Source organism: Psammomys obesus, unplaced genomic scaffold (assembly GCF_907164565.1).
Source record: "Psammomys obesus unplaced genomic scaffold, mPsaObe1.curated_primary_1811, whole genome shotgun sequence".
Lineage (NCBI taxonomy): Eukaryota > Metazoa > Chordata > Mammalia > Rodentia > Muridae > Psammomys > Psammomys obesus.
The window spans coordinates 6,944,395-6,954,028 of NW_026596147.1; the positions used below are offsets into that span (position 1 = coordinate 6,944,395).

The 9,634-nt window shown below is 43.1% G+C and overlaps 1 long non-coding RNA gene across 1 annotated transcript in view; it reads left to right on the forward strand.

Moving 5' to 3' along the window:
• The window catches only part of LOC129666499 (uncharacterized), a 9,272-nt gene extending 2,667 nt beyond the window's left edge, over window positions 1-6,605 (forward strand). The window contains exons 2-3 of the long non-coding RNA XR_008718586.1: window positions 1,679-1,770; window positions 5,467-6,605. This is a non-coding gene — a long non-coding RNA (uncharacterized LOC129666499). The remainder of the gene's footprint in view (window positions 1-1,678; window positions 1,771-5,466) is intronic.
• Window positions 6,606-9,634: the final 3,029 nt, after the last annotated feature.

Below are 9,634 nucleotides of genomic sequence, written 5' to 3' on the forward strand. Positions count from 1 at the left end.
TTTTTTTTTTTTTTTTATCAACTAGTACATTATTTCTATACACCAGTAAGAGGCTGCTGTTGACTCATAGGTTTCAAACTTCAGTGGCTGAGCGCTGTTTTTCAGGCATGTACACTCATGCCATGTTTTTACTCCTTGCTTTTGCTGCTTACCTGTCACCAAGGACAATGTCAGATTCCACCAGCTCTCCCGTCACTACCACGGCTTCTTTAGAAGACTTAGCCCAGCTGCAACAATATATTCAGTTCCAAATTTAGGTAGCAGGGATAAGCATGGAGGTGTGTGGTCACAACCCTAACGCTCAGGAGGTGGAGGGGAGGAGTGTGTGTCTGGGGTCGTTCTGTTACATGCTGGGGTCATGCCTCAAATATAAACAGTGAATAAATATGACGCTGTCATCTTAGAGGCTCTAAACTCATTCACTCTCTGCTTCGTGTCGTCCCACAGAGCCTCTAAGGTGAACTGAGTCCCGGGGTATTAAGTTTAGAAGACAGCTTAGAGCTGTCAAACTTAAACCCCTCGTGTTTCTAAGGAGAAAATCAAACCCTAGAAGCTGGCAGGGCACTCAGCTTACTTGTTTTAAGACTTAGTTGGATAATCTCTCTCTCTCTCTCCCTCTGCTGTGTTGACTTACCATGTTGTTTCATCATCCCTCAAGAACAACATCATCAGTTATGAGATTCCTCTGAGGTTCCCAGTCAAGTCTAGTGTCCTAAGGAACCTAAACAAACATTTGTGCTTATGTCTGAGACCTCCTATTAAAACCTTATATAGAAAACAAGTAAAAGCTTTCTTTTTTCCTTCCTAAAATAACTTGATATATATATATTTTAGAACTTGATCTTCAAATGCTACCAGACAATCCAAGTAGAATCTAAAGCCTTAGGGAGAAGAACGTGATTCCTTACCCGGGAAGATATCTGGTCCTTTTAGAGAGATGAGGAGCGTCACTGTGTATAAAGTCTTTTTGTAAGAGCATGCTGACTGGCTTTTCTTAAGGTTTCATTTCCTGCCTAAATGTACTCTTTATAAAGAACAAATTGTGACCTCACTTGAGAGAACAAGTAAAAAAAAATCTTTTATAAAAAAATCAAACACCAAAATTCATATTCATACACGATTGATGCCTGTGCCCATTTGCTGGCATTTATTGAAAACCTCGACTTTGGTATGTAGCAACATGCTTGTCTGTAAAGCCCTAGAAATAATCATAACATAGACAACCCAAGCGCATAACTCTGAGCCATGAGTGGTTTTCTATGTGTTCACATGTCTAGCCTCATCCTGTTCACTCTTTGTGTGAATTACAGCACAGTTACAGTCTAGCCACAGGTTCCTGTCCAACCTGAACTAACATGGAGCGATCTGTAGTCTAGAGGAGACACTAACCACAAGACCCTGGACTTCACAGGATCCATAAGACATTTTGGCGACCTTCCCATATATACCCTAAAATCAGCTCGCTGGGAGAGGTGTGACAGCTGCTTCAGGATATTGGGCTTTAAGACTGCTTGCTGTAGTTCGGAAATCCTCGAGGCTAGCACAGGAGCACAGAGTAGCCCACGCGTGGTCTTTAGGCCCCTGAAGAAAGGTGTTAGTGACTAAACGCTGATTCCTGGGTCCTAGAAGAAGCAGGCAAGCGGGGCCAACTCTCACTTGTGATTTTCTTTTCCGACAGGAAACTCTCTTTTCACCTCAGTCCCAGCACCCAGCCCCACAAAGGCTTCTCACACGCCTTGTGAAGCTGGCCCCCCTCTCCCTCCCTCCCCGGTGAGTATAGATTGTGCTTTATATATGTTCTTTATACTGCGACTCGCACTTTAACTTTCCTGTATGCTAAACTGCTCTCCCAAAAGACGTTCACTTACTATTTTTAAACATATTTACAAAATGTAAGTGTGGTCCTTTTACACTTAAAGACTTAACTGGTCAGTTAAACACTTAACTAGGATTTGGCAACAGTGATGGGATCTGGGGAACCAAGGGATGAATTGCTGTGTGTGGTGAGCAAAAGAGCAATTGAGAGGTGGGCTGCTAGTTGTATTGCTTTTATTACAAACTTGATCTTAGCCTCTCGTTAGACTCTTTTTTTTATGATGTGCTTTTCCCCTTCTCTTTGGGGTTCTCCTTTAAGTGTGTACTTCATGCAATGTTCTGAAACAGGTTGGTGGTGATAATGGAGGGGATTGGGGGTTGGGATTAGTAACAGCGACACAAAGCCTCACGAGCGCCCCCTGCTGCTTCTTGGCTGACTATACAAATACTTGAGATCGGAATTCGCAGAAGCATCCATTCCAAAGGCTGCTACAAGATGATAATCAATCCTCACTCAGAAAGGCAAACGGGACTGGATGGAGGGACATCTGAAGAAGGAGAAAACAGGGAACAGAAGAGTAGCCTACCACAGAGGGCCTCTGAAAGACTCTACTCAGCAGGGTGTCAAAGCAGATGCTGAGATTCATAACCAAACTTTGGGTAGAGTGCAGGAAATCTTATGAAAGAAGGGGGAGACAGAAAGACCTGGAGGGGACAGGCGCTCCACAAGGAGAGCAACAGAACCAAAAATCTGGGCTCAGAAGTCTTTTCTGAGACTGATACTCCAAACAAGGATCATTCATGGAGATAGCCTAGAACCCATGCACAGATGCAGCCCATGGCAGCTAAGTCTCCAAGTGGATTCCCTAGTAAGGGGAACAGGGACTGTCTCTGACATGAACTCAGTGGCCTGATCTTTGATCACCTCCATCAAAGGTGGGGGGGAGGGGAGGAGCCTTACCAGGCCACAGAGGAAGACAATGCAGCCATTCCTGATGAGATCTGATAGGCTAGGGTCAGATGGAAGGGGAAGAGGACCTCCCCTATCAGTGGCCTGGGGGAGGGGCATGGGAGGAGAAGAGGGAGGGAAGATAGGATTGGGAGGGGACAGGGGATGAGGAAGGGGGCTACAGCTGAGATACAAAGTGAATAAACTGTAATAAATAAATAAGCCCCTTGGGGAAAATTGTATAGTAATATGGAATAAGCAAAAATTCATGCTAAATTTATATCATTTCTCATAATGTATGTGAAAGGCAGCTACAGAAACCCATGTGGGTTTGCTTGATCTAAGCGGTAGATTCCTTCATTGTGGAAGGCTTATAGACTCAGAGGGGAACGGGGAGTCTCAGCGTTTGATCTGAACTATTGCTTAAATAAATTGCTGGTAAGGAATGAAGTCAAACAAATTCATCAGATCTGAAGTGGAATGACTAAGGTCTAGACTAAGGTCTAGAAGGTGTGTTTTTAGTCACTTAAATTTACTGTAAAAAGTTATAAAAGAGTAATATATATATATATCAAATATTTCATTGTAGCATTTATGTTGTTTGTATATTTTCACACATCTTAGTTAAGATTAATTCAGATGCACGTTCCTCAATTTAGAGTTGAGTTTTCAGTAAAGTGACTAAATGTCACACAAAATCATCTTAATTAACCTATATTTTATATAACTGTACATTAATAGGGTGCCACACAAGATTACAAATTTAGGCCTTTAGAAGACATGCATTAGTCAGATACTAGTCATGAATATTGGCGTTCTCACCATTCGCCAGCTGTAGTGGCCATACTGGGAACACAATGGTGGTCAAAGCAGAGGTCTGGAGCAACAAGATGGTTCAGCAGGTGAAAGGAAGGTTGTTACCAGCAATGCAATGTCAATTCCTGGAATCCACGTGGAGGGAAGAGAGACATATTCTCAAGTCGCCCTCTTACCTGGACATATGCACCCATGTGCAAACACAAAACACACAATAATAAACAAAGTAAACTACATAAAAATAACAAAAAACAGAAGTGTCTACCTTTGTGTGTCTTACATTCTGTTAAGGAAGACATTTATGGCATTATACATAATACAGTATTCCATAGGTGTTAGATAGAACAAGTATACATAGTTAGATTTATATAACTGTACACAAGTATATATAGTTAGAAATTAGGAAGTATATCTTGACTATGACATCAAAAGCTCAAGTAATGAAAGAAAAAGATAGGCAAGAAATGCCATTAAAATTAAAATATTTGTATATCAAGGGCACTAGCAATAGAGTTAAAACAATTGGTAGAATAGAGAAAACACAAGTCATGTGTCTGGCTGAGGATTAATGTTTGGAATAGTAACAGACGTTTCTTCAATGATAGACAAGAGATGACTCAGTACAGGAAACATTCATTGAATGTTTATAAGCACGAGGGACATTCAAGGCCAACTGCATGAGGTATGAAATCCCACACACTAGAATCAACATTAAAAACAATGACAGAAAAAATACTCTTGGTGAGGATAGAGAGAAAATGGAATCCTGTCCGTTGCTCGTGGGAGTATAATATAATATATATGAGCCCCTGTGGAAAATGTAAGGATGGATCCTCAAAAAATGAAACACAGAAATTACTGTATAATCCCGCAAATCCACTTCTGGGTAAAAACTCAAATGATTGAGAGCAGGGGTATGAACTGTTGGTCATACGGCCAAAATGCACTTCATTCATTCTATCATTCAATAGATGACTAAATACACCCAGTGTACAATATACATATAATATTATTCAACCTTAAAAGGAAGTAAATTCTGATACACTCAGCACATAGAGGAGGACTGAAGATACCACACCAGTCACCAAAATTCAAATATTGATGGATCCACTTGAAGTACCTAGAATAGTCAAGTTTCTAGAGCTAGAAAGTGCAGTAGTGTTTATTGCTATCTAGTGGGAGAAAGGACACATATTACACATACAGAAACTGCTTCCAAAGTGGACATTCAATTCTGAAATGTCTATTTAGTGTTTAACATTGAATATTATACTGTTTCTTAACACTTTTATAATTGTCTCCATTTTCCTCACACCAAAATTCTTCATTCCTAAGACTTTAACAAAATTACTCATCTGTTTTAGCTCATAATATATATAAAATTGTTATTGAATTATAACAGAAGCACTAATAATAAGGACATGATGATCTTTAAAAAAAAAAAACAAAACCCGCACGTAAGCACTTACTGGCTACAGAGTTTCGCTCTGGAAAACAAGAAGCTTTCTGGAGAACAGTGAGGGCCTTGATGCAAAAATGTAATACCACAAAAGACGGAAGGGATGGTCAGGGACGTCTGCTTAGAGCCAACTGGAAAGACAGAAAAGGTTTTCAGACGAGCAAGACTAGGCCTAAACTGTATGCCAAAGATTCACTTGGATGCTAAAGATATTTTTCCGCTCCAGAAAAAGATGACTATAAAACAAAGATAGGAGTGTTTATTTAGGAGAGGGATATGTGGGTGGGGTGAGGCTGTGTGGGAGTAGGAATGTTCTGTTTTATTTGCTTTCTGTGGTTTCCTAGGTCTTCATTTTTGTTTGACTAATAAAAGATTACATATTTAAGCATGTAAATCTTACTTTGAAACATGGTCTCATGTCACCCAGGATGACCTTGAACTTCTGAACTTTCTGTCACTGTCTCCTTCGTGCTGGGATTAAGGAAATGTGCCTCCAGTGCCTGGTTTGTATGCAGTGACGAGGATCAAGTCATGACTCTGCAAGCACCTTGACAACAGCCCTGCAACCTAGGCCTCGAGTGTTGATTCTCAGCCACTTTACTATCTTAATTCTCTTGCCTGCTGTGCACAATCTTGTCGTACAACTCAGCAGTCCAATGTGCTTTATGTCCGATCGTTATTCTTAGGTATGCACAATTTACATCCCTAAAATTATATTTACTCATTTCCATGTCAAACATGAGCTTGATAAAGACTGATTGCAGTGGTTGTCTAAAGCCTTTAACCTGTGGCTCGGATGTGGGTTATGGTCACACCTATAGATGGTTCCTGCCATTCATTTCCAAGTTTAGAAATTGGTATTTGTGTGTGTGTGTGTGAAAGAGAGAGAGAGAGAGACTGCTGTTTTAATACAAAGAACAAGAGATTGCATTTTATGTATGTATAATGAGACATTCGGATGTCCAATGCTGAAGTCCTAGAGAACCACAGTTTCACACAAAGCAAAGCGGATTCCCATACTAAAACTAATCTAAGAAAGTGTAAGAATACTGTACAGAAGAAAGGGCAGAGAACTGACGAGTGACACACGCTAGCTCCAATTAACTCTCTTTGGTGACCTACCCATCGTCTTTAGATCAACTCTCTGAGTGAGTTAGCCATCGCCAGCAAAGCACAGGCACTAAAATCTACTGCAGGGCTATTGTGAGATAAATGGCGTGATGGTGGAGGACAGCCCCAAACAACAAGCTGGGCTGAGGACCACCAGGGACCATCACAGACGCTCTCGGCTCCTCCTTACGCTCAGCTCTGCCAAGTCCTCTCCCAAAAGTGTTTGTGCCGTGCAAATGCATCTCTGCAGAAATGTCTGTTGCCTCTGATCTCTTCTATGACTTTTTGTTTGTTTGTTTGCTTGTTTGTCTGTTTAGCCTTGGCTGTCCTGGAACTCACTCTGTAGACCAGGCTGGCCTCAGACTCACACAGATCTTCCTGCCTCTGCCTCCCGAGTGCTGGGATTAAAGGCGTGTGCCACCCAGGCCCAGCTGCTTCTATGACTCTTAAACCTAACCAGGATATTGTCTTCATTGGGTGATTGTTGACTCCAGCTCCAGCGTTTCCGCCTGCGTATACACTGGCTGAAAACCCGTGCACGCACACACACAGGGGGCTCTCCATAGCCTACACTGCTCAAAGCCCACAGGCGTGTAGGTGGATCTCCAACCTTAGCTGCAAAAAAACCCACAAACACACCCAGGTTCTGCTTTGCACCGTGCCAGCAGATAAAACTCGTTCCCTGCTCTGTGCTCAGAACCATTTCAGATCTAGATACAGGTGTCAGGACAAGACAGAAACGTCCATTCTGTGATTCAGTGGGGGAGGGGAGTGTAACATACAGGGACAGTGGGCTTGAAGCAGTTCGTTTCAGAATCAGACTTAATCCGCCGAGAGCCACAGCATTATGACCAGGACCAGCCATGGTGCTTTCTTGACTGTAGGCTAAATGACGCCTGACAGGAACGGGTATAAGAAGTGCGTGAAGTCCTGTGGGGACATTTGTTGTTTCACACAGGCACGGCTTTGCCAAGGACCACAAAGCCTCAAACACATGAAAGCGGCAAAGCCTTTGTCAAGTGAGCCCTCTGACAGTTCCGTGTGCAGATGGTGAAAGCGTGTAGAAAATGTCCATCATGCCTTTTTTCTGCCAGATGTTCACCAGCTGGAGGTTGCACTCCTACAGAGAGACTTTGACTATCAAGGGTAGTTGAACCTGCCCTCTTATTCTGCTGAATGCAAGAACCAGGCTTCCCTGTTTAAGGGGGAGGGATGTAGCCAGTGGTTCCCAACATATGGGTCTCAACGCCCTTTGAACAGCCTTTTACACAGCAGTCGCCTAAGACCATTGAACAGCATAGATTTTCACATTATGTCCATAACAGTAGCAAAACTACAGGTAAGGAGTTAGCAATGAAAATTATTTGATGTCGGGGAGTCACCGTAACATGAGGAACTGTACTAGAGACCTGCAGTGTTCGGAAGGTTGAGAGCCACTGCAACACCTTCCGGGTGCCGTGGATTATGGCTGTCCATGAGGACACCATACTTCAAAAAATACATATGGGTGTGCAAAAGCATGCACGCATGTACACACATGCAGTTCCCCTCCACACACACACACACACAGCAATGCATGCAACTAGTAGCAAGGCATTAGCGTGTCCCCAACACGGAGAATGGCAAACATCTGAGGTAGGGGACACACCAGCTACCCTGACCTGACCATTATGAGCTGCTACCTGCAGAGCTTTGGGCCTGACCTAACTAGGTCAACAGAAGAATGAAGAAAAGAACAGACACCTAGACACCCACGTAGAAAAGCTGGGGTCAGGTGGGCTCTGGGCTCTGATGGGGCCACACTAGCAGCCTGGAAACTCATAGGGCATACATACAGTTCGGTTCATTCATTATAAACCACTGACTGAGGAGGTGGGCTTATTGGACAGCTGAACAAAGAGGCATCCATTTAGCTCTTCTCAGGAGGAGGTCTCTGGCGGGGGGGGGGGGGGGGGGGGGTGACAGGCTCAGGTTGCAGTCCTCCGGCAAGAGGAAGCTGCGGTTGATAGTTACTGCAGTCGTTGGTTTTAGCTAAAGGTCAGTGGTTCCTTAACATCTGTACTTGAACCAGAGGAAGGCTTTGCCATTGCTTAGGTCTGAGGCACCATAGTTCTTGACATGGCTCAGCTCATGCAAATGATGCACACTCACTCAGGACTTCACTCACTCTTCTCAATTACGCATTGTGTAGGTGCACTCAAATGTCACGTTATGCTGTATAAGTACGTAAATTACTATGCATCAGTCGAAAATATTTAAAATATAAATGTTTCAAATGGTGGCCACAGCAACTGCCACGACTAATCACACAATGTATACATCTATTGAGATGCCATACAATATTTTGTATTCATGTAGATTTTTAATGTATAAAACATTTTTAAAAACATAGAAAAAAAATTTTTGAGACAGAGTTTTTCTGTGTAGCCCTGGATGTCCCAGACTTGCTCTATAGACCAGGCTGGCCAAAACCTCAGAGATTCACCTGCCTCTGCCTCTGAGTGAACTAAAGGGGTGTGCGACCCACCTCACCTGGTGAAAAAAAAAATATGTTTAAAGGATAATAAATAACACCCTTACCTTAGTAACAGCCACTACCAATCCTAGCTTAAAGGGAGACTGGCAGCCCAAAGATCGATTGTGAGATAGACTTAGAGATCCCTACCCTGCCTTCCCTAAACAAAGAAAAGAGTCGTTAAAAACTTCACTCTTTGAACAATTTGTTACTTATTTTGAGGTGAACCTAGGGTTCTGACACTTTGAGAGAGAGGAAGAAAAACAGGATAGCGTGTGGCTAACCTCTAGTATATCCTCAGGGTTGTCTAGAGCATTTTGTAGCAGTCTTGCTAGTTACTTTTGTGTCTCTGGGACCACAATAGAGGGCAGGAGCAACTTGAGAGAGGTAAGATTGATTTCAGCTCACTGTTGCAGAGGGCTCAGCAGGTCAAGGCAGAGGGGCAGGGCATGGCAGAGGTGCCTGAATCATGACCCTGTGAGTTTGTGGCTGAGGCTGTTCACATCCCAGCAGACTAGGACTAGAGAACATGAGAAGTGGGGGAGGTCACGGTATCCCAAAGACCTGCCCTCAGTAACCTACCTCCTTCAGCTAAGCTGGTCCCTGAGAGGTCCCACAGCCTTCCAAAATAAAGTGCTGTGTAAATTTAGAGACTGGCTTAAGACGCTATACTCTGAGTACCCAATGGAGCAGAAATAAGGGCCAAGTCTGGGTAGGTTTGGCCTGGGTAGCTATTCCACACAAAAGGACAGGATCCCTTGAATCTAGTTCCAAACCTGAATCGTGGATTTGCTATCTGTGCACTTGTCTGGGCCTACAGGAAGAGACAGCCATCTTATAACCAAGCAAGGCAGGCATTGTCTCCTACTGTCAGAACACAGTAGGTGGGAGAAATGGAGCAATTAACTATCCTGTCTTGTAACTTTCAGTGTGTCTGTAGATTACTTCTCAGATGCCTAGATGAATGTCT